The following is a 25,857-nucleotide window of genomic DNA, read 5'->3' as shown; positions in this document are numbered from 1 at the left end:
CAGTGAAGTCAGTGGTTATTGTGGAGTCAGTGGAGTCCATGTGGATATTGAAATCACCAAGGAGGAGGATTGAGGGGGAGAGGGAACATAGCTGGGTCAGAAAGTAGGAGAAGTCAGACAGGAATGATGGGTGTGGTTTGGGAGGGCGGTAGACGACAGCCATGACTGACTGCGTGCGACCAGAGAGTTTTAAAGCCAGGTGTTCAAATGATGGAGCAGATGAGATGGAGATGAGGTTGGTCTTGATGTCTTGACGGTGGATAACGGCAATTCCACCACCTCGGCCCTCCGAGCGTGGTTTATTGACGTAGGAATATCCATTGGGTGTGGTGAGGTTAAGTGTGTAGTAGTCCAGAGGTTGTTGCCAGGTTTCGGTGAGACAGAGAAAGTCCAGTTTGTTATCCAGGATGTATTCGTTCAGGATGAGGCATTTGTTGTTGAGGGACCGGGTGTTGAACAGGGTGAGCTTGATGTTGTTTTGAACAGCAGGGATGAATTCAGGTGATTTAGCCAGGGTTCGTAGGCAGGAGGTGCGATCGTGTGCGTTGCTGTGACCAGGTGCGCTGGGACGAAGAGTGAGAGTGCGCTGAGCCGACCAGAGGACGGGGATGGAGTGACCTGATTGCAAATAAACAAACTTACGACCGGAGCCACGGTGAATGTACCTGGGTCGTCGGAGGAGTCCATTTGATTTGATGGCAGAGATGCATGATGGGGTGGAGCGGGTATTGAGCAGAAGAAGCCTTGCGGCGGAGTACCTTAGAGCCATGCCAGGCAGGAGCGAAGGGACGAGTACGAGGCCAAGGTCGAGGAGGCAAAGCGGCAAACGCAGCGGCAAACGACTGCAGCCGCTAATCAAGACCACAGCGGCAAACAGCCACCGCCGCAAACAACGGGAGCGGGCCTGAGGAAACAGTGGAGGAGCCGGGCAGGCGAAGCCAGGAGCAGAGCCGGGACCGAGCAGAGGGCAGACCCAACGGTCAAAAATCCGCCACGACCACCAGAAAAGCAAACTATGTACAATGGCCCAGTCGGAGAAGCGGCGAACAAGTAACGCCAGCGTCCTCTCCAGACCGGACCGGAAGCGGAAGTCCAAGGTCAGTAGGGGAGTGAGGGTTTTTGATTTTGTATCATCAGAGAGATGCAACATCAGAGAGATGCAACAAAGTTCAGTGCATGCACAAATTCCAGATCCACATATATATATATATATATATGTGTGTATTTGTATATATATTATATATATATATATGTGTATTTGTATATACTAGGGCGTGCCCGTACGTGGGTGCAAAAAAACATGCGTGCAAACAACAACAACAAAAAAAAACTTTGAAACCACGTGGCAGTAACGACCACAGAACCCCCCCCCTCTATTTACATGAAATGGTTTGGTTCATTCGCAAAGCCAAAGCGAACGGCTTGCGAGTACGGTAGAACCCCCCCCCTCTATTTACATGAAATGGTTTGGTTCATTCGCAAAGCCAAAGCGAACGGCGAACGGCTAAATCGCCATAGCTCGGTAACTACTTCTCCGATTAATATGAAACCTTGAAAAGGCACATCCTCAGGTCCCCAGCAATATACCTGGCAAGTTTCAAGTATATCGGACCCGTGGTTGTCGAGAAACAGCGGTCACAGACAAACAAACATACAGACACACACACAGACACACACACAGACACACACACACACAGACACACACACACACAGAGATTACTGGAATTATAGATAGATATATATATATGTGTGTATTTGTATGTATATATATATATATATATGTGCATATGTATGTATGTGTATATGTGTATATATGATATGTATATATGATATGTATATATGATATGTATATATGATTCATCTTGCGGGGCTTTCTGAAGGGCGAGGTTTACGCAACTCAACCTACGAACATTCAACACCTCAAAGAGCGGATTCAATCGGCTCTTGGAGAAATTACGGTTGGAATGCGACAGAAAATGGTTTTGGAGTATCCCGAAAGGATGCACACACACACACTGCAAGAAAATGATGGAAAAACCGAGAAATTCATAAATAAATTTGTACACTTGTGAATTCAATAAATTTGTTACCACAAAAACCTGAAATATTTACCGACATCCTGCAAATATTTTGTTTGATTTCGTTTCTCAGCAACAGAATTACAGGGGTTCAAAACGGGAATACCTAAAATTGGCCTACCTTGTACATATATATATATATATATCAGGAAAAGTGGGAGAAGGTACACCGGGAGGGAGGTAGAGGAGGATGAATGAGGGGGGTGGGGGTACAGTAAATATACTATAGCTGAAATCTTCATCCAGGGAATATTTTGGGGTTTAAATTCCATGCACAATATATATATAATATAGCTGGAGGAGTTCCAAAGAGCACCATCGGCATGGAATGTGCTTGATTACACACTCATGCAGTGAACGGGGAGATGTTGCAAACTCCATTTGGTCCCTTTTTTCGTTCTCTGAGTGGGAATCGAGTGTGCAGCGCAAAAAACATGCATGTGACATGAGATTATAGTGTGTGGGTGTGATCCACATGCATGTGACATGAGATTATAGTGTGTGGGTGTGATCCACATGCATGTGACATGAGATTATAGTGCGTGGGTGTGATGAACATGCATCTGACATGAGATTATAGTGTGTGGGTCTGATCCACATGCATGTGACATGAGATTATTGACATGAGATTATAGTGTGTGGGTGTGATCCACATGCATGTGACATGAGATTATAGTGTGTGGGTGTGATCCACATGCATGTGACATGAGATTATAGTGCGTGGGTGTGATGCACATGCAACTAACATGAGATTATAGTGTGTGGGTGTAATCCACATGCATCTGACATGAGATTATAGTGTGTGGGTGTGATCCACATGCATCTGACATGAGATTATAGTGTGTGGGTGTCATGCACATGCAGTTGACATGAGATTATAGTGTGTGGGTGTGATCCACATGCGTGTGACATGAGATTATAGTGTGTGATCCACATGCATGTGACATGAGATTATAGTGTGTGATCCACATGCATGTGACATGAGATTATAGTGTGTGGGTGTGATCCACATGCATGTGACATGAGATTATAGTGCGTGGGTGTGATGCACATGCAACTAACATGAGATTATAGTGTGTGGGTGTGATCCACATGCATCTGACATGATATTATAGTGTGTGGGTGTGATCCACATGCATCTGACATGAGATTTTAGCATGTGGGTGTGATCCACATGCATCTGACATGAGATTTTAGCATGTGGGTGTGATCCACATGCATCTGACATGAGATTATAGTATGTGGGTGTGATGCACATGCATCTGACATGAGATTATAGTATGTGGGTGTGATGCACATGCATCTGACATGAGATTATAGTGTGTGGGTGTTATGCACATGCACCTGACATGAGATTATAGTGCGTGGTTGTGATGCACATGCATGTGACATTAGATTATAGTGTGTGGGTGTGATGCACATGCATGTGACATGAGATTATAGTGCGAGGGTGTGATCCACATGCATGTGACATGAGATTATAGTGTGTGGGTGTTATGCACATGCATGTGACATGAGATTATAGTGTGTGGGTGTGATGCACATGCATGTGACATGAGATTATAGTGCGTGGGTGTGATCCACATGCACCTGACATGAGATTATAGTATGTGGGTGTGATGCACATGCATGTGACATGAGATTGTAGTGTGTGGGTGTGATCCACATGCATCTGACATGAGATTATAGTATGTGGGGTTGATGCACATGCATCTGACATGAGATTATAGTGTGTGGGTGTGATCCACATGCTAGCTCGGACAACATTGCGCTCCGTTGCCGGTATTACACCGACTACAGAACAAATGGTGAACTGTGTCGTTTGTGATGACTTTCTGATGTCATGTTCGTGGTGTCCTCCATCATGGAAGCCCTCGTGTTGCTGTCTGTGCCCCATTCACGTCTCTTTGTTGGGTTAATGACGTCACTTTGTGGCGTAATGAGCATCAGCGAAGGTCATCACCTTGGGGTTTCCTCCAGCTCGGAGGACCAGCCTGGTTTCCTCCAGTGCTCCAGTCGTCACCAGAGGTCTCTTCTTCCCTTCCGCAGGAGACCATTGTGCAGGAGGTTGAGGTCCTCTAGGTCTAGGAAATCGGCACTCGGTTACACACTCCACCCTCCACACACCCTCCCGACCCTACGCCCACACTCCTAACCTTCCGCACACCCTCCAGACCCTACACACACCCTCCTGATCCTCCGCTCACCCTCCAGACCCGACACACACCTTACCGACCATGCACTCACCCTTCCGACTCTGCAGAACCGCTCGCGGCACGTTTGGTGGGTGCACACCCGGACCGAACCCGTGAGCTCTCGGCACGACTGGTATGTGTAAGCGGCTTGTTCGGCTGCACGAAAGGAGGAGACTCTGTGCACGGGAGCTGCGACTGCCAAACCTCGTCACCCCTTGGGACTCGCCATGTCCTGCCAGATGCAGCCTGGTATTCCCGTCTTGTCATTCCACGTGCCTCCTCCACCTACCGAGGACCGAATGAGGCCTAAAGGCGAAATGATGTTACGACTCTCCGTTCGTGAAGGTAAGATCTCTGTACGAGACGCACTCATGGCGGGGATGTGCTCCGTGAACCTTGTCGGTTGGTAACAACATCCTTAAGCCGGCTATCCTACCCTTCCTCTGGTCTGGGAAGCCGAGGCAGCACGAAACACATCAATCCCAGAAGCCTTGAGGGAAAATATTTGTTCTCGTGCTTCGAGATTCCACAAGAACCAGAGTGCCTGTTGTTGTTGGCGCAAGACCATTTTCCTGGTTGTTGTGCCATGGACGACTGGGCGCTGCGAGGAGGGAGGGAGGGAGGCTAATGGAAGCAAAGGCCTCTTGGCCGGCCCGTCCGACGGTACTGGGTTACCATGCCCTTCGCGGTTACCCCGTTATGTGCTAACAGTAACAAGACCATTCCAGCATCCACAAACTACTTGGAAACTTTCCTTCTGAGCTTCTGCCACGGTTGGGTCCTCAATCGAAGGGTCCAGCTCGACCTGTTGAGGCTCCTTCTCGGCCTCCATCGCAAACACTCAGCGGATTATCCAAATTCCAAATTAATGGAATTTTTAATGTAATTTCAATTCCCAAACACCGTGTTGTTGATGCACCAATAACATCGACGAATAGAAATGCCGCTTCAGTACCACGTGATAACTCAAACCAATCATCGACGGGAAAATTCCTGGGGGGCTCGTCGGCGTAATGTGACGTCAAACAACTTCACTTTCCTCCACAATGTGATTATCTTGGAGAGGACGAACTGGGAATGAGTTAAACGTGAGAGGTGAAGACGGAAAGGAATGAATTCCCCACTGAGAGTTCAAGTCTGCAGGCTCTGAAGTCATGAATATCTACCATATAAAACACTGTGTGTGTGTGTGTGTGTGTGTTTGTGTGTGCACGTGTGTGTGCGTGCGTGTGTTTATGTGTGTGTGTGTGCGCGTGTGTGTGTGTTTATGTGTGTGTGCGCGCGCATGTGTTTGTGTGTGTGTTTATGTGTGTGTGCGCGCGCGCGTGTGTTTGTGTGCGCGTGCATGTGTTTGTGTGTATGTGTGTGTGTGTGCGTGCGTGCGTTTGTGTGTTTATGTGTGTGTGTTTGTGTGTGTGCGCGTGTGTGTGTTTGTTTGTGTGTCTGTGTTTCTGTGTGTGCGTGTTTGTGTGTGTGTGCGTGTGTTTGTGTGTGCGCGCGCGTGTGTGTTTGTTTGTGTGTGTGCATGTTTGTGTGTGTGTGCGTGCGTGTTTGTGTGTGTGTGTGCGCGTGTGGTGTGTGTGTTTGTGTGTGTGTGCATGTTTGTGTGTGTGTGTGTGTGTGTGTGTGTGTCTTTGTTTATCTGTCCCCCTTCACAAGGGTGGGTTTTAAAGGCTTTGAGTTGCGCTTTAAGAGGGATTTGAGAGGGGGTTTAATGGGCAATCTTTGAACACGACTGTGTTCAGGTTAAAAGGTTAAAATACCTAAAAGACTCAGAGGACCCCAAGCACCAGAAGACCAAAAAGACCCAAAATATCCCAAAGACCCCAACAACCAAAAATATCCTTAAAGACCACAAAAACCCAAAACACCCCAAAGACCCATAAAGACCCAAAAGGCCCTTAAATACCCCAAGACCCTTAAATACCACAAAACCCAAAAGACCCCAAAGACCCTTAAAGACCCAAAAGACATTGAAGATCCAAAAGACCCCAAATATCCTTAAATATCCAAAAGACCCCAAAGACCCTTAGACCCCAATACCCTTAAAGACCCCGAAGACCCAAAAGACCCCAAATACCCTTAAAGACCCCAATACCCTTAAAGACCCGGAAGACCCAAAAGACCCCAAAGACTCTTAAAGAGCACAAAAAGCCAAAAGACCCAGAATACCTTAAAGACCCAAAAGACCCTGAAGATCCAAAAGACCCCAAAGATCCTTAAATATCCAAAACACCCCGAAGACCCCAAAGATCCAAAATACCCCAAAGACAAAAAACCCTTAGGTCAAGTGAGGTATGGGAGCATGCACCGGAGCAGCGCATCGCCACATCCACTTTCCGACAGTACTCCAGGGGCCTCCGTCTGACCATCCCCCAGGCTGATGCCTGGCCCATCCCTAACTCCTTGAGATGTCGATCAACCTGCTGCAACCACGAGGCACGCGGTCGGCCCGTTGGCCTCCTCCACTCACGAGGCTCCCTCGCTGAGAGTATCTGGTGAGCTGGATCAGCGTCCGGAAAACAAGCCACATCTCCATACATGGGAGTCGGCTTATTGAACAGAGACCCTTAAATACCCAAAAGACCCCAAACACCCAAAATACCCTAAAGACCCAAAATACCCCAAACCCTTAAAGATCACAAAAACCCCAAATAACCTAAAGACCCAAAATTTCCCATAGGCCCATAAACAAACCCTGAAGATCCAAAAGTCTGAAAAGACCATTAAAGACCCTGAAGTCCCAAAATACCTTGAAGATCCAAAAGACCCCAAAGACCATTAAATACTCCAAATACCCCCCAAAAACCCCAAAGACCAAAAACATCGAAAAGACCTAAAATACCCTGAAGACCCTTAATGAACCTACAGACCCAAGCAATCCAAAACATCAAAAAGACCCCTGAGACCCCGAGGACCAAAATACCCCAAAGATCCTTAAATACTCCAATGACCCAGAGGACCAAAAATACCCCAAAGATCCAGAGGACCCAAACGACTCAAATGACCCCAGACCTAGAGGACCCAAAAGAGTAATTTCACCCAAAAGACCCCGATGAACTAGAAGACATAAAAGACACAAAAGACCCACATGACCCAGAGGACTCAAAAGACCCTGAGAACTCCGAAGACCCAAAAGAAGAGTAATTATGTCTCTTACATTGGAATTGTAGATATCCGGTGTGCGTATCCGGTATCCAGCTTGCAAATTGAGCCTCAAGGTTGGTGTACAGAAGCGTTTATTTGAGATCACAAATACAAGGCATAGGGGGGGTGAAATTCGCTGCACATGATGTGCAACGTACAGTGTACACAGAGTAAACCGAGTGTTCATTTTCGTCTGTGGGATGTCTAATAAATAAAGATATAAGCACACCTCACACAAGGCCCAGGCTTCAGATTTTGGCACTTTCACATGGCTGCACCCTCAAATAAACTGTTTCAACGTGTCATTTTTGACGAGCTTTATACTAATATATATACACTAGTGGGGTCACCCGTGGGAATCCCATGGGCATGGACGTGTGGACATTTCAACATATTGAGTTATATGCTGCATATTCATTTTCACAAAATGGTTACTGGCAATTTATCAGATCCACAAACAATGTAATCTACAAAATGTGTTTACTTCTGATAACATGTGAATGCATGTGCATGCACATGGGGAATACAGTTTGAAATGTGTTATTACATCTCATGTAAAATGTGACTTTTAGAGCTCAAATCCTCTCTGTCATGTATATATGTGTCATGTATGAAGTGTCATGTATGTCATGTGTCATGTATGAAGGTGCAAATATTCCCCGTTTTATCCGGACACCATGACCGCGGGTTTATTTCCGTTTCCGGAAGTTACGGCTCAGCTCGGATAGCGCTGGGGTGAATCGGGCCTGTATCTGCAGAGTGAATAAATGTGCAACAATCGATCGTAATCTGTCGAGATACCTTACATGGCGACGAGGATAAACATCTAAAGCATAACTTCTTTCGGCCATATCGATGAATTTGACCCTCATGAGGGAGATTTTGACACGTATTCTGAGCGGTTGTCTTTCTACTTCGAGGCGAACGGCATCGCGACGGAGGCCCGGATGAAGGCCGGAACGGAAGCTCGGATAAGGCCGGAAGCCCGGATGAAGGCCGGAAGCTCGGATGAAAGCCGGAAGCCCGGATGAAGGCCGGAAGCTCGGATGAAGGCCGTCTTCCTGTCCGAAACCCGGATGAAGGCCGTCTTCCTGTCCGTTTGCGGGGGTGAGACGTTCACACTTGTTAAAAACCTGATTCGGCCTCGGACAATCCAGGAGCTCACGTATGCAGAGCTCAAGGCCGCTTTGAAGGAGCATTGTAATCCATCTCCTTCAGTCATCCTGTGTCGGTTTAATTACTCCCGCTAGGGAGTAATGCATTCGATCGTGTGTGTGTGTGTGTGTGTGCGTGTGTGTGCGTGTGTGTGTGTGTGTGTGTGTGCGTGTGTGTGCGTGTGTGTGTGTGTGTGTGTGTGTGTGTGTCCGTCCGTGTGTTTGTGAACAAGATATCTAGAGAAGTTCTGAACGGATTTGGATGAAAGTTGGTGGGATGATTGCCCTTGGGATAAGGAAGAATTGATTAGTTTTTGGTGAAGCTCAGGATATTATTCCGGATCCAGGAAGTTTTTGAAGGATTGTTTACCATTGGAAGATAGGGCTCATTTTTTTTAAACATTATCTTCTATATATTCTATATTTAACATTGTGATATGAAAATAGTTTTCATATTTGTTGTAAATGTAGTTTAAACTCGTGGTTATGCGTTAGAGCGGTGTATTTTGTTAGCAGCGCCGTCTTCAAGGTTCTTCTTTTTTTCTTTTTTTTCTAATAAAGACATATTCTGTCATTTTAAAACCAGCAAAGTGTGTATTAGGTTTCCCCGTTTCATAAAATGTATCGTTTGATACGTATAATGCTTTAAAACAGTTTTTTTTTTTTAACATTAGAAGAGATATCATTTATTTTACCTCAGCGAATGTCAATCGCGGTGTCAGTATTTGATGAACTTATAAAGACTTGGGTGAGTTATAAGTGTGACCAGCATGTGCACGGGATTCTTCCCAGAAGAATGAGTGGTCGCGTTAGCGTGTACGACTTCAAATGAGCGAGTTTTGTTTTGACGTTTGGGCCAGTTTTACATGTTGTATCCCTAAGGAATGAAACGCACGTTTTCCTGGCTTACAATTTTATTTGAGGTCACACATGCCTCAAAATACACTCACTTATATAGAATTGAACGCTGAATCCGAAAATGTAAGTGAAATTGCCTTGTTTTTAGCCGCGTCACAGACGCTGGTCATAGAGTGCCCTCTGCTGTTGTTGTTCTTCTTGGTCTTCTTCTTCTTGTTCTTGCAGAGAAGACAAAACCTCAAAGCTCCACCCATTCTGGGAACCATAGCTCCACCCATTCTGGGAGAGCCTTCATATAAACAAATATCCACCATTTTATTAACTCGCATAGCTTTGAGGCCTGTTTTGTAGGCCCGTGGTGTCTTCCTCTCTCACACAGTTTTATTTCAAATCAAATTCGATATATCATTTCATTTTTCACAGTCGCTAACATAGTTTTAGACTCGGTTGAAAAAAAACGGGAAAAAAATCCGATGAAAGTTGCCCTTTATAGAACGAAATGAATTCTCAAAGGCCTGTAACTTCAAGTCCATTGAGATATTTTTTTTTTAAATCGCGGCATGGTCAGTCATACACCGCCCGAAATAACAGACGGGAAAATGCCGAGATATATTAAAAATTCGTCCATTTGATGACAATCGTCACGATGAAATATTTAATTTATACGTCGTCACAATAATGTGGAGAGAGGAGCATAGCTTCGTTCACGTGTCGCCACACACGGGAAATTGCCGAGATATATATATTTTAAATTGCGGCATGGTCAGTCATACACCGCCTGAAATAACAGACGGGAAAATGCCGAGATATATTAAAAATTCGTCGCCACACACGGGAAATTGCCGAGATATATTTTCACTTTGCACAAAAATAACATCAAGTAATCGAATCAATAGGAATGTCCTGTGCCTATAACATCGACGTTATAGGCACAGCTGCATCTAGGCATTGTGTAACATCGACGCGGCTTTTGTTTTAATTAAAACTTTTTGTACTTGTTTTTTTAAACATTATCTTCTATATATTCTAAATATATATCTGTGCAGTGTCTGTCTTGTCTTGTGTTGTCACTGAACTAGTCCCTCAAACTTTTGTGAAATCGTACTATTCCAACTTGACCCACGGCGGGAGTATGCGCTCTACTGAGTGGCGTTCTAGTTTTTGCATGTGCAGACAGCATCAAGGTCAGTCGATCGCAGACTTCATTGCACACCTCAAAAAACGGACACATCTGTGTGAGTTTGGGGACACGATTGATGACATGCTCCGTGATTTGCTGGTGGTTGGCATGTCCGATGACCGCACTCGTAGACGCCTGCTTGCTGAGAGAAGACTGACGTTCCAAAATGCCAGAGACACCGCCATTTCCATGGAAAGTGCTGAACGCAACGCTACAAGCATCGGTGCCACTCGCTCGTCTGGTACCAGCCCTGCTGTGAATCGGTTGGATCATGTTCAGCCAAAACGTTGGAACAAGTCTCTTCGTCAGAAGCCAGTGCAGTCTCAAACCCACAACAAATGTTTTTGGTGCAACGGAAAGCACCCTCCGGAGACGTGTCAGTTCAAAGATGCGACCTGCCATTTCTGTTCGAAAACTGGCCATATTTCTCCAGCTTGCATCACTCGCAAATCGGGAAAAGGAAAAGCTGCTGACAAGATTCATCAGTTTATCGATTCGGAGGAACCTGAGTTTGACCAGGTGAGCTCTGTTTCCGACAACTCAGAATTGTATGACCTGTTTCATATTGATTCTCACCATAAGCGGGACCCTCTTCTTGCCACTGTTGTCGTCAACAATCGACCATTGCAAATGGAGGTCGACACTGATGCAGCCGTCTCGCTCATCAGCCATGCTGTTTTCACAAACCTGTGGAGTGATGCTGACCGACCCCATCTGAAACCTACTACCTATGGACTCTCCACCGATGCAGGTGAGAAGATTGTTCCCTGCGGTACATGTGACGTCATCACGGTGGGCTACGATAACCGTGAGTTTCACCTACCCCTGATCGTCATTCCTGGAAAGGGCCCTTCCTTACTCGGCAAGAACTGGTTGAGTATAATTCAACTGAAGTGGAAAAGCATTCATCAACTCCGGGCAGCCGAAGTTTCTCCTACCGCAGCATACACACTCAAAAATGTGCTGGATACGTACCCGGATGTCTTCAAGGATGAGCTTGGAACCTTGAACGGACATACGGCTAAACTCAGTGTTGACCGGGATGCCAATCCTATATTTTGCAGAGCTCGCCCAGTCCCTTTCGCCCTGCGGGAGCGGATTGACAAGGAACTGGATCATCTTGAAAATCTGGGGATCATCGAGCAAATCCAGTATGCCGAATGGGCGGCGCCCATCGTTCCGGTCATAAAATCGGACCAGTCCATCCGCATATGTGAAGATTATAAAATGACCGTGAACAAGTGTTCTTCATTGGATAAATATCCAATCCCAAGGATCGAAGACCTCTATGCTCGTCTCACGGGAGGCAAGACTTTTACGAAACTCGATCTCAAATCCGCCTATCTACAGCTCCGCTTGGACGAGAATTCGAAACAGTATCTTACCATCAACACACATCGTGGGTTGTACAGGTACCACCGACTCAGTTTTGGAGTGAAATCTGCACCTGGAATATATCAGCGTGTCATGGACAGTTTGTTTGCCGCCGAACGCAACGTCGTTTGTTACCAGGATGATATTCTGGTTACTGGTCGTACGGACGCGGAACATCTACAAAACCTGGATAGAGTTCTGAAGAAGATTTCGGACTCCGGCCTATGTTTGCGTCGAGACAAGTGCAAGTTTATGGTGCCATCGGTCACGTACCTGGGTCATACGATTGATGCCGAGGGTCTATACCCGACAGATGAGAAAGTCCGAGCTATCAAGGATGCTCCGGCTCCACGAGACGTAACCAAATTGAAGTCATACCTCAGTTTGCTTCAGTTCTATGGTCGTTACATCCCGAATGTGACCGATGTTTTGGGCCCCCTTTATCGTCTTTTGAGGAAAGGAGTCTCTTGGAGCTGGGGGTCTACTGAACAATCAGCATTCCAGACCTCTAAGGATCTGCTCAAATCGTCCAATGTTCTCGTTCATTTTGATCCAGAGAAGGATCTTGTGCTGACATGCGATGCCTGTCGGTATGGAGTGGGGAGTGTATTATCACACGTGATGCCTGATGGTACGGAAAGACCTGTTGCATTTGCTTCGAGAACATTGTCCCTGGCAGGGAAGAACTATTCCCAACTTTATAAGGAAGGTTTGGGAATCGTTTTCGGAGTCAGCAAATTTCGCCAGTACCTTCTTGGACATCATTTCACGATTCGCACTGATCACAAGCCGCTGATCAGTCTGTTTGGTCCAACTAAGGCGACGTCTGACACACTACCGCCCAGGATCATCCGCTGGTCCCTGTTTCTCGCTGCTTATGACTACACCATATGTTATAAGCCTGGTTCGTCTATCACAAATGCAGATGCCATGAGTCGGTTACCCCTTCCAGAATCCGTTGATGATTCGCCTACACCAGGATCCATTATCGCACTGATGGATCATTAGTGGGGAGGCGCCTATGTACTCAATTTCAAGTTCGTGTGCAGTTCATGTTAATTTTGGGCAACCACAATAAATGTATTCTACTGGGTCATACTAATCGGAAAAATGATGTCGCCATTTTTTTCTGTTGACCTTTAGTGACCTTGACTCAAGGTCAAAGTTCAAACGTCATTACAGTGACCATATTTCATCCAAAGTATATCAACCTGGGTACCAAAATGTGGTAAATTTCAAAATTGTGGTGGCATAGCCTATAGGGAAAAGCCATCTAGAACAGTGTTGGTCCATCTGTATGTATGTATGCAAAGTCATCATGTATGTATGTATGCATGTATGTATGTATGTATGCATGTACGTATGTATGTATGTATGTATGTATGTATGTATGTCCCCTCAAACGTACACCAATCAGAGCTGAGGATCTGGTCACATGACAGGGTGATGTGATGTCATTATGGTGGTACGGCAGCTGACTCCACACACCGCCATTTTGATTTATTTGCCGTTCAGGCCGGACATGTCGTTGAGTCTGTCATGTATCACACTATCACAATCTGCATGCTCTACCTTTACGTTTTTCATTCAGTGTGAAACACAAACAAACACGTGAAACACATGAAGTAAACACGTGAAAATATGGATATTTTACTAGAACCTTACTGCAAAGCCGCAATGAGCCGGCGAAGCCAAAGCCTCTTGCCACTATTTTACCCATCACTATGGCATCAGTAGCTTAGGTAGTTGGTAGTAGGTAGGTGTAGTAGGTACCGTACCTAGTTCAAAATGACACCATTTGCATTCTGGATGAGACTAAAATTTATAAAATTTCCTTCTTGATGAATTCGGTGAATTCCGTCTCAACTTCGAATATTTCCGGCTGTGAAAAACTATCCCCTATGGACGCGAGATTTCTAAAAAATAATTCTTCGTCAATTTTAGAATATTTGACGCCGTTTTCAGCCTCCGAAGCACGGTAATAAGCTTTAAAAAAATATTTTTTCAAACGCTCGAATCTCATTGGTTCCAGTGTTTGGTGACGATTTTCGTTGAAGATAACCAGGCCCGTGCGGGCCCGGGGAACGAGTTTGGTCTTAAAGTATTTTAATTACAAATTAGAGGTGCATAAGATTGTGAATCAAACAAAGACGGGTGAAACTGAAACAAACTCCGATTTAACTTTTCGCAATTTTTTATGCATACTTCCGCATCCGCAAGATGGCGGCCTCCATGGAGCGATTTGGTGCGTCAAAGCTTGGAATTCTCAAAGGATTCAGCAAAATCTGGCTTTTCAACATAATACGTACGCGTTCATTCACAACACCGGCTTCGCCGGCTATAACACACAATTGTTATCGTGGCTGTGGTTGTTGTTGTTTGTGGGTTAGGGGGGTAGTTTTATATATTTTTCTATTACTTCGCAAAATATCACTACTGTATATATAATTTTGTATGCTCGTTCCGTGTCTTTCGAAAGGGTTTTTACTGTCGTAGAATAATAAATGTTTCCGTTCAAACTGCTGTGTGAATAAACCATACATTAACGCTACTTCCTCTTCGTCAAACTCACAGAGGCTTTTAGAAATGACAAATTCGTGATTAAACAAACGATTTTTAGAACTGGCAAATTCGTCATTAAACATACGATTTTTAGAACTGGCAAATTCGTTATTAAACATACGATTTTTAGAACTGACAACTTCGTGGTTAAACAAAGAATTTTAGAACTGGCAATTTCGTGATTAAACATACGATTTTTAGAACTGACAACTTCGTGATTAAACAAAGAATTTTAGAACTGACAACTTCGTGATTAAACATACGATTTTTAGAACTGACAACTTCGTGATTAAACAAAGAATTTTAGAACTGACAACTTCGTCATTAAACATACGATTTTTAGAACTGACAACTTCGTGATTAAACAAAGAATTTCAGAACTGGCAAATTCGTCAGTAAACATACGATTTTTAGAACTGACAACTTCGTGATTAAACAAAGAATTTTAGAACTGACAACTTCGTCATTAAACATACGATATTTAGAACTGACAACTTCGTGATTAAACAAAGAATTTTAGAACTGGCAAATTCGTCAGTAAACATACGATTTTTAGAATGATCAAATTCGTCATGAAACAAACGATTTTTAGAACTGACAACTTCGTGATTAAACAAACGATTTTAGAACTGACAACTTCGTGATTAAACAAAGAATTTTAGAACTGACAACTTCGTGATTAAACAAACGATTTTTAGAACTGGCAAATTCGTGATTAAACAAACGATTTTTAGAACTGACAAATTCGTGATTAAACAAACGATTTTTAGAACTGACAACTTCGTGATTAAACAAACGATTTTTAGAACTGGCAAATTCGTGATTAAACAAACGATTTTTAGAACTGACAACTTCGTGATTAAACAAACGATTTTTAGAACTGGCAAATTCGTGATTAAACAAACGATTTTTAGAACAGGCAAATTCGTGATTAAACAAAGAATTTTAGAACTGACAACTTCGTGATTAAGCAAAGAATTTTAGAACTGACAACTTCGTGATTAAACAAACGATTTTTAGAACTGGCTACTTCGTGATTAAACAAACGATTTTTAGAACTGGCTACTTCGTGATTAAACAAACGATTTTTAGAACTGGCTACTTCGTGATTAAACAAACGATTTTTAGAACTGGCAAATTCGTGATTAAACAAACGATTTTTAGAACTGGCTACTTCGTGATTAAACAAACGATTTTTGGAACTGACAACTTCGTGATTAAACAAACGATTTTTAGAACTGGCTACTTCGTGATTAAACAAACGATTTTTAGAACTGGCAAATTCGTGATTAAACAAACGATTTTTAGAACTGGCAACTTCGTGATTAAACAAAGAATTTTAGAAATGGAAACTTCGTGATTAAACAAACGATTTTTAGAACTGGCAAATTCGTGATTAAACAAACGATTTTTAGAACTGGCAAATTCGTGATTAAACAAACGATTTTTAGAACTGGCAAATCCGTGATTAAACAAAGAATTTTAGAACTGACAACTTCGTGATTAAACAAAGAATTTTAGAACTGGCAACTTCGTGATAAAACAAACGATTTTTAGAACTGGCAAATTCGTGATTAAACAAACGATTTTTAGAACTGGCAAATTCGTGATTAAACAAACGATTTTTAGAACTGGCAAATTCGTGATGAAACAAAGAATTTTAGAACTGACAAATTCGTGATTAAACAAACGATTTTTAGAACTGGCAACTTCGTGATTAAACAAACGATTTTTAGAACTGGCAAATCCGTGATTAAACAAAGAATTTTAGAACTGACAACTTCGTGATTAAACAAAGAATTTTAGAACTGGCAACTTTGTGATTAAACAAACGATTTTTTGAACTGGCAAATTCGTGATTAAACAAACGATTTTTAGACCTGGCAAATCCGTGATTAAACAAAGAATTTTAGAACTGACAAATTCGTGATTAAACAAACGATTTTTAGAACTGGCAAATTCGTGATTAAACAAACGATTTTTAGAACTGGCAACCTCGTGATTAAACAAACGATTTTTAGAACTGGCAAATTCGTGATTAAACAAACGATTTTTAGAACTGGCAAATCCGTGATTAAACAAAGAATTTTAGAACTGACAAATTCGTGATTAAACAAAGAATTTTAGAACTGGCAAATTAGTGATTAAACAAACGATTTTTAGAACTGGCAAATTCGTGATTAAACAAACGATTTTTAGAACTAGCAAATTCGTGATTAAACAAAGAATTTTAGAACTGACAAATTCGTGATTAAACAAACGATTTTTAGAACTGGCAAATTCGTGATTAAACAAAGTATTTTAGAACTGACAACTTCGTGATTAAACAAACGAATTTTAGAACTGGCAAATTCGTGATTAAACAAACGATTTTTAGAACTGGCAAATCCGTGATTAAACAAAGAATTTTAGAACTGACAAATTCGTGATTAAACAAACGATTTTTAGAACTGGAAAATTCGTGATTAAACAAACGATTTTTAGAACTAGCAAATTCGTGATTAAACAAAGAATTTTAGAACTGACAAATTCGTGATTAAACAAACGATTTTTAGAACTGGCAAATTCGTCATTAAACATACGATTTTTAGAACTGGCAAATTCGTTATTAAACATACGATTTTTAGAACTGACAACTTCGTGGTTAAACAAAGAATTTTAGAACTGGCAACTTCGTGATTAAACATACGATTTTTAGAAGTGACAACTTCGTCATTAAACATACGATTTTTAGAACTGACAACTTCGTGATTAAACAAAGAATTTTAGAACTGACAACTTCGTGATTAAACATACGATTTTTAGAACTGACAACTTCGTGATTAAACAAAGAATTTTAGAACTGACAACTTCGTCATTAAACATACGATTTTTAGAACTGACAACTTCGTGATTAAACAAAGAATTTTAGAACTGACAACTTCGTCATTAAACATACGATTTTTAGAACTGACAACTTCGTGATTAAACAAAGAATTTCAGAACTGGCAAATTCGTCAGTAAACATACGATTTTTAGAACTGACAACTTCGTGATTAAACAAAGAATTTTAGAACTGACAACTTCGTCATTAAACATACGATATTTAGAACTGACAACTTCGTGATTAAACAAAGAATTTTAGAACTGGCAAATTCGTCAGTAAACATACGATTTTTAGAATGATCAAATTCGTCATGAAACAAACGATTTTTAGAACTGACAACTTCGTGATTAAACAAACGATTTTAGAACTGACAACTTCGTGATTAAACAAAGAATTTTAGAACTGACAACTTCGTGATTAAACAAACGATTTTTAGAACTGGCAAATTCGTGATTAAACAAACGATTTTTAGAACTGACAAATTCGTGATTAAACAAACGATTTTTAGAACTGACAACTTCGTGATTAAACAAACGATTTTTAGAACTGGCAAATTCGTGATTAAACAAACGATTTTTCGAACTGACAACTTCGTGATTAAACAAACGATTTTTAGAACTGGCAAATTCGTGATTAAACAAACGATTTTTAGAACAGGCAAATTCGTGATTAAACAAAGAATTTTAGAACTGACAACTTCGTGATTAAGCAAAGAATTTTAGAACTGACAACTTCGTGATTAAACAAACGATTTTTAGAACTGGCTACTTCGTGATTAAACAAACGATTTTTAGAACTGGCTACTTCGTGATTAAACAAACGATTTTTAGAACTGGCTACTTCGTGATTAAACAAACGATTTTTGGAACTGACAACTTCGTCATTAAACAAACGATTTTTAGAACTGGCTACTTCGTGATTAAACAAACGATTTTTAGAACTGGCAAATTCGTGATTAAACAAACGATTTTTAGAACTGGCAACTTCGTGATTAAACAAAGAATTTTAGAAATGGCAACTTCGTGATTAAACAAACGATTTTTAGAACTGGCAAATTCGTGATTAAACAAACGATTTTTAGAACTGGCAAATTCGTGATTAAACAAACGATTTTTAGAACTGGCAAATCCGTGATTAAACAAAGAATTTTAGAACTGACAACTTCGTGATTAAACAAAGAATTTTAGAACTGGCAACTTCGTGATAAAACAAACGATTTTTAGAACTGGCAAATTCGTGATTAAACAAACGATTTTTAGAACTGGCAAATTCGTGATTAAACAAACGATTTTTAGAACTGGCAAATTCGTGATGAAACAAAGAATTTTAGAACTGACAAATTCGTGATTAAACAAACGATTTTTAGAACTGGCAAATTCGTGATTAAACAAACGATTTTTAGAACTAGCAAATTCGTGATTAAACAAAGAATTTTAGAACTGACAAATTCGTGATTAAACAAACGATTTTTAGAACTGGCAAATTCGTGATGAAACAAAGAATTTTAGAACTGACAACTTCGTGATTAAACAAACGAATTTTAGAACTGGCAAATTCGTGATTAAACAAACGATTTTTAGAACTGGCAACTTCGAGATTAAACAAACGATTTTTAGAACTGGCAAATCCGTGATTAAACAAAGAATTTTAGAACTGACAACTTCGTGATTAAACAAAGAATTTTAGAACTGGCAACTTTGTGATTAAACAAACGATTTTTAGAACTGGCAAATTCGTGATTAAACAAACGATTTTTAGACCTGGCAAATCCGTGATTAAACAAAGAATTTTAGAACTGACAAATTCGTGATTAAACAAACGATTTTTAGAACTGGCAAATTCGTGATTAAACAAACGATTTTTAGAACTGGCAACCTCGTGATTAAACAAACGATTTTTAGAACTGGCAAATTCGTGATTAAACAAACGATTTTTAGAACTGGCAAATCCGTGATTAAACAAAGAATTTTAGAACTGACAAATTCGTGATTAAACAAAGAATTTTAGAACTGGCAAATTAGTGATTAAACAAACGATTTTTAGAACTGGCAAATTCGTGATTAAACAAACGATTTTTAGAACTAGCAAATTCGTGATTAAACAAAGAATTTTAGAACTGACAAATTCGTGATTAAACAAACGATTTTTAGAACTGGCAAATTCGTGATTAAACAAAGAATTTTAGAACTGACAACTTCGTGATTAAACAAACGAATTTTAGAACTGGCAAATTCGTGATTAAACAAACGATTTTTAGAACTGGCAAATCCATGATTAAACAAAGAATTTTAGAACTGACAAATTCGTGATTAAACAAACGATTTTTAGAACTGGAAAATTCGTGATTAAACAAACGATTTTTAGAACTATCAAATTCGTGATTAACCAAAGAATTTTAGAACTGACAAATTCGTGATTAAACAAACGATTTTTTGAACTGGCAAATTCGTGATTAAACAAAGAATTTTAGAACTGACAACTTCGTGATTAAACAAACGAATTTTAGAACTGGCAAATTAGTGATTAAACAAACGATTTTTAGAACTGGCAAATCCGTGATTAAACAAAGAATTTTAGAACTGACAACTTCGTGATTAAACAAAGAATTTTAGAACTGGTAAATTCGTGATTAAACAAACGATTTTTAGAACTAGCAATTTCGTGATTAAACAAAATTCTCATTTTTGTGATTTTTTCGTGATTTGTGAAAAATTCGTGATTTTTTTCTCAACAATCCTCTCCAAGAAGTTCTGTCGCTCAAGCTTTTGGGTCTCACTATCTGCCATGATCTTTCTTGGGAAAACCACATTTCCAAGCTGGCCTCCAAAGCCAGTCGCCGACTGGGCATCTTCCATCGTGCGAAGTCCTTCCTTGGCACACCTGAGCTCCTCACCACATACAAGGCTTTCATCCGCAGCTCAATGGAATACTGTTCCCCCCTCTGGGCTGGTGCTCCTGCCTCACACCTTGCTCGGCTTCACGCTGTTGAGGCCAAAGCTTTCAGAATCACTGGAATCTCCTGCGATGTAGTCAATGCCGAGGGCCTTTCACTCACTCACCGCAGGCAGGTTGGTGGTCTTTCTGTCTTCTACCGACTCCTCTCCGGCCTTGCTCCCCCAGCTCTCTCTGTGCTCTGTCCCCCCAATATTCCTTCAGGTCGCACAAGATCTGCCTGCAACCCTCTTATGGTTAAACTGCCAAAGTCTAGGCTCTCTGCTCACCTTCACTCTTTCATTCCCCTTTTCTCCCGCCTCTGGAACAAACTCCCCCACTCCCTTCAATCCCACTCCTCCCTCCAGGTCTTTAAAACAGCTGTTCACCACCATCTCTTATCGTCCCCCATCGAAAACCTTGATCTTTTCTACCCCCGGTAATTCACCCCAGAGTCCTTGCAGTGTTCATATGTTTTAATCCTCTCCCACCTCCCCCCAAGTCCTCCCGATGTCCCTGCTCTCAAATGTTGTGTTTGTGTCCTTCCCCCTCTTCCCCCTCTCTTTTGTGTCCTTCCCCCTCTCTCCCCATCTTGTCTGCCGCTCCCCTTTTTTTTTGTGTTTTGTGTGTCGGTTTGTCTTTTTGTGTGATTAATGTTAGCTCTTTCACGAGCCTCGATCTTGTATACAAAAAAAAACAAAAAAAACAAAAAAAAAAACAAAGAATTTTAGAACTGACAAATTCGTGATTAAAGAAACGATTTTTAGAACTGACAACTACGTGATTAAACAAAGAATTTTAGAACTGAAAACTTCGAGATTAAACAAAGAATTTTAGAACTGACAACTTCGTGATTAAACAAAGAATTTTAGAACTGACAACTTCGTCATTAAACAAAGAATTTTAGAACTGACAAATTCGTGATTAAACAAAGAATTTTAGAACTGACAACTTCGTGATTAAACAAAGAATTTTAGAACTGACAAATTCGTGATTAAACATAGAATTTTATAACTGCCAACTTCGTGATTAAACAAATGATTTTTAGAACTCGCAAATTCATGATTAAACAAAGAATATTAGAACTGGCAAATTCGTGATTAAACAAAGAATTTTAGAAATGGCAAATTCGTCATTAAACAAACGATTTTTAGAATTGGCAAATTCGTGATTAAACAAAGAATTTTAGAACTGGCAACTTCGTGATTAAACAAAGAATATTAGAACTGGCAACTTCGTGATTAAACAAAGAATATTAGAACTGGCAAATTCGTCATTAAACAAAGAATTTTAGAACTGACAACTTTGTCATTAAACAAACGATTTTTAGAACTGGCAAATTCGTGGTTAAACAAAGAATTTTAGAACTGGCAAATTCGTGACTAAACAAATAATTTTAGAACTGGCAAATCCGTGATTAAACAAAGAATTTTAGAACCGGCAAATTCGTCATTAAACAAACGATTTTTAGAACTGACAAATTCGTGACTAAACAAAGAATTTTTGAACTGACAACTTCATGATTAAACAAATAATTTTCGAACTGACAAATTCGTGATTAAACATAGAATTTTATAACTGCCAACTTCGTGATTAAACAAATGATTTTTAGAACTCGCAAATTCATGATTAAACAAAGAATATTAGAACTGGCAAATTCGTGATTAAACAAAGAATTTTAGAAATGGCAAATTAGTCATTAAACAAACGATTTTTAGAATTGGCAAATTCGTGATTAAACAAAGAATTTTAGAACTGGCAACTTCGTGATTAAACAAAGAATATTAGAACTGGCAAATTCGTCATTAAACAAAGAATTTTAGAACTGACAACTTCGTGATTAAACAAAGAATTTTAGAACTGACAACTTCGTGATTAAACAAAGAATTTTAGAACTGACAACTTCGTGATTAAACAAAGAATTTTAGAACTGACAACTTCGTGATTAAACAAAGAATTTTAGAACTGACAACTTCGTCATTAAACAAAGAATTTTAGAACTGACAACTTCGTGATTAAACAAAGAATTTTAGAACTGACAAATTCGTGATTAAACATAGAATTTTATAACTGCCAACTTCGTGATTAAACAAATGATTTTTAGAACTCGCAAATTCATGATTAAACAAAGAATATTAGAACTGGCAAATCCGTGATTAAACAAAGAATTTTAGAACTGACAAATTCGTGATTAAACAAACGATTTTTAGAACTGGCAAATTCGTGATTAAACAAACGATTTTTAGAACTGGCAACCTCGTGATTAAACAAACGATTTTTAGAACTGGCAAATTCATGATTAAAGAAACGATTTTTAGAACTGGCAAATCCGTGATTAAACAAAGAATTTTAGAACTGGCAAATTAGTGATTACACAAACGATTTTTAGAACTGGCAAATTCGTGATTAAACAAACGATTTTTAGAACTGGCAAATTCGTGATTAAACAAAGAATTTTAGAACTGGCAAATTCGTGACTAAACAAATAATTTTAGAACTGGCAAATCCGTGATTAAACAAAGAATTATAGAACTGGCAAATTCGTCATTAAACAAACGATTTTTAGAACTGACAAATTCGTGACTAAACAAAAAATTTTTGAACTGACAACTTCATGATTAAACAAATAATTTTCGAACTGACAAATTCGTGATTAAACATAGAATTTTATAACTGCCAACTTCGTGATTAAACAAATGATTTTTAGAACTCGCAAATTCATGATTAAACAAAGAATATTAGAACTGGCAAATTCGTGATTAAACAAAGAATTTTAGAAATGGCAAATTAGTCATTAAACAAACGATTTTTAGAATTGGCAAATTCGTGATTAAACAAAGAATTTTAGAACTGGCAACTTCGTGATTAAACAAAGAATATTAGAACTGGCAAATTCGTCATTAAACAAAGAATTTTAGAACTGACAACTTCGTGATTAAACAAAGAATTTTAGAACTGACAACTTCGTGATTAAACAAAGAATTTTAGAACTGACAACTTCGTCATTAAACAAAGAATTTTAGAACTGACAACTTCGTGATTAAACAAAGAATTTTAGAACTGACAAATTCATGATTAAACATAGAATTTTATAACTGCCAACTTCGTGATTAAACAAATGATTTTTAGAACTCGCAAATTCATGATTAAACAAAGAATATTAGAACTGGCAAATCCGTGATTAAACAAAGAATTTTAGAACTGACAAATTCGTGATTAAACAAACGATTTTTAGAACTGGCAAATTCGTGATTAAACAAACGATTTTTAGAACTGGCAAATCCGTGATTAAACAAAGAATTTTAGAACTGGCAAATTAGTGATTAAACAAACGATTTTTAGAACTGGCAAATTCGTGATTAAACAAACGATTTTTAGAACTAGCAAATTCGTGATTAAACAAAGAATTTTAGAACTGACAAATTCGTGATTAAACAAACGATGTTTAGAACTGGCAAATTCGTGCTTAAACAAAGAATTTTAGAACTGACAACTTCGTGATTAAACAAACGAATTTTAGAACTGGCAAATTCGTGATTAAACAAACGATTTTTAGAACTGGCAAATCCGTGATTAAACAAAGAATTTTAGAACTGACAAATTCGTGATTAAACAAACGATTTTTAGAACTGGAAAATTCGTGATTAAACAAACGATTTTTAGAACTGACAAATTCGTGATTAAACAAAGAATTTTATAACTGGCAAATTCGTGGTTAAACAAATAATTTTATAACTGACAAATTCGTGATTAAACAAACGATTTTTAGAACTGGCAACTTCGTGATTAAACAAATAATTTTATAACTGACAAATTCGTGATTAAACAAATAATTTTATAACTGACAAATTCGTGATTAAACAAACGATTTTTAGAACTGGCAACTTCGTGATTAAACAAATAATTTTATAACTGACAAATTCGTGATTAAACAAATAATTTTAAAACTGACAAATTCGTGATTAAACAAATAATTTTAGAACTGACAACTTCGTGATTAAACAAACGATTTTTAGAACTGGCAAATCCGTGATTAAACAAAGAATTTTAGAACTGACAAATTCGTGATTAAACAAACGATTTTTAGAACTGGAAAATTCGTGATTAAACAAACGATTTTTAGAACTAGCAAATTCGTGATTAAACAAAGAATTTTAGAACTTACAAATTCGTGATTAAACAAACGATTTTTAGAACTGGCAAATTCGTGATTAAACAAAGAATTTTAGAACTGACAACTTCGTGATTAAACAAACGAATTTTAGAACTGGCAAATTAGTGATTAAACAAACGATTTTTAGAACTGGCAAATCCGTGATTAAACAAAGAATTTTAGAACTGACAACTTCGTCATTAAACAAAGAATTTTAGAACTGACAAATTCGTGATTAAACAAAGAATTTTAGAACTGACAACTTCGTGATTAAACAAAGAATTTTAGAACTGACAACTTCGTGATTAAACAAAGAATTTTAGAACTGACAACTTCGTCATTAAACAAAGAATTTTAGAACTGACAACTTCGTGATTAAACAAAGAATTTTAGAACTGACAAATTCGTGATTAAACATAGAATTTTATAACTGCCAACTTCGTGATTAAACAAATGATTTTTAGAACTCGCAAATTCATGATTAAACAAAGAATATTAGAACTGGCAAATTCGTGATTAAACAAAGAATTTTAGAAATGGCAAATTCGTCATTAAACAAACGATTTTTAGAATTGGCAAATTCGTGATTAAACAAAGAATTTTAGAACTGGCAACTTCTTGATTAAACAAAGAATATTAGAACTGGCAAATTCGTGATTAAACAAAGAATTTTAGAAATGGCAAATTCGTGATTAAACAAACGATTTTTAGAATTGGCAAATTCGTGATTAAACAAAGAATTTTAGAACTGGCAACTTCGTGATTAAACAAAGAATATTAGAACTGGCAACTTCGTGATTAAACAAAGAATATTAGAACTGGCAAATTCGTCATTAAACAAAGAATTTTAGAACTGACAACTTCGTGATTAAACAAAGAATTTTAGAACTGACAACTTCGTCATTAAACAAAGAATATTAGAACTGGCAAATTAGTGATTAAACAAACGATTTTTATAACTGGCAAATCCGTGATTAAACAAAGAATTTTAGAACTGACAAATTCGTGATTAAACATAGAATTTTATAACTGCCAACTTCGTGATTAAACAAATGATTTTTAGAACTCGCAAATTCATGATTAAACAAAGAATATTAGAACTGGCAAATTCGTGATTAAACAAAGAATTTTAGAAATGGCAAATTCGTCATTAAACAAACGATTTTTAGAATTGGCAAATTCGTGATTAAACAAAGAATTTTAGAACTGGCAACTTCTTGATTAAACAAAGAATATTAGAACTGGCAAATTCGTCATTAAACAAAGAATTTTAGAACTGACAACTTTGTCATTAAACAAACGATTTTTAGAACTGGCAAATTCGTGATTAAAAAAGAATTTTAGAACTGGCAAATTCGT

General features: G+C 39.2%; 1 protein-coding gene across 2 annotated transcripts in view; it reads left to right on the top strand.

Moving 5' to 3' along the window:
• COL8A2 (collagen type VIII alpha 2 chain) overlaps window positions 1-25,857 on the top strand; it is a 75,800-nt gene that overhangs the window by 8,491 nt on the left and 41,452 nt on the right. The window contains exon 1 of one of the 2 annotated variants that reach the window (XM_068116463.2): window positions 8,382-8,527. The exons of the other annotated variant lie outside the window; for it this stretch is intronic. The gene's annotated coding sequence lies outside the window, so the exon portion shown is untranslated. Of the gene's footprint in view, window positions 1-8,381; window positions 8,528-25,857 lie in introns of those variants that run through there. 2 annotated transcript variants of the gene reach the window in all.

This window comes from Myxine glutinosa, chromosome 5 (genome assembly GCF_964187855.1).
Source record: "Myxine glutinosa chromosome 5, kmMyxGlut1.1, whole genome shotgun sequence".
Lineage (NCBI taxonomy): Eukaryota > Metazoa > Chordata > Myxini > Myxiniformes > Myxinidae > Myxine > Myxine glutinosa.
The sequence above is the reverse complement of the archived record's forward strand: the minus strand, read 5'-3'. Positions and strand labels throughout refer to the sequence as shown.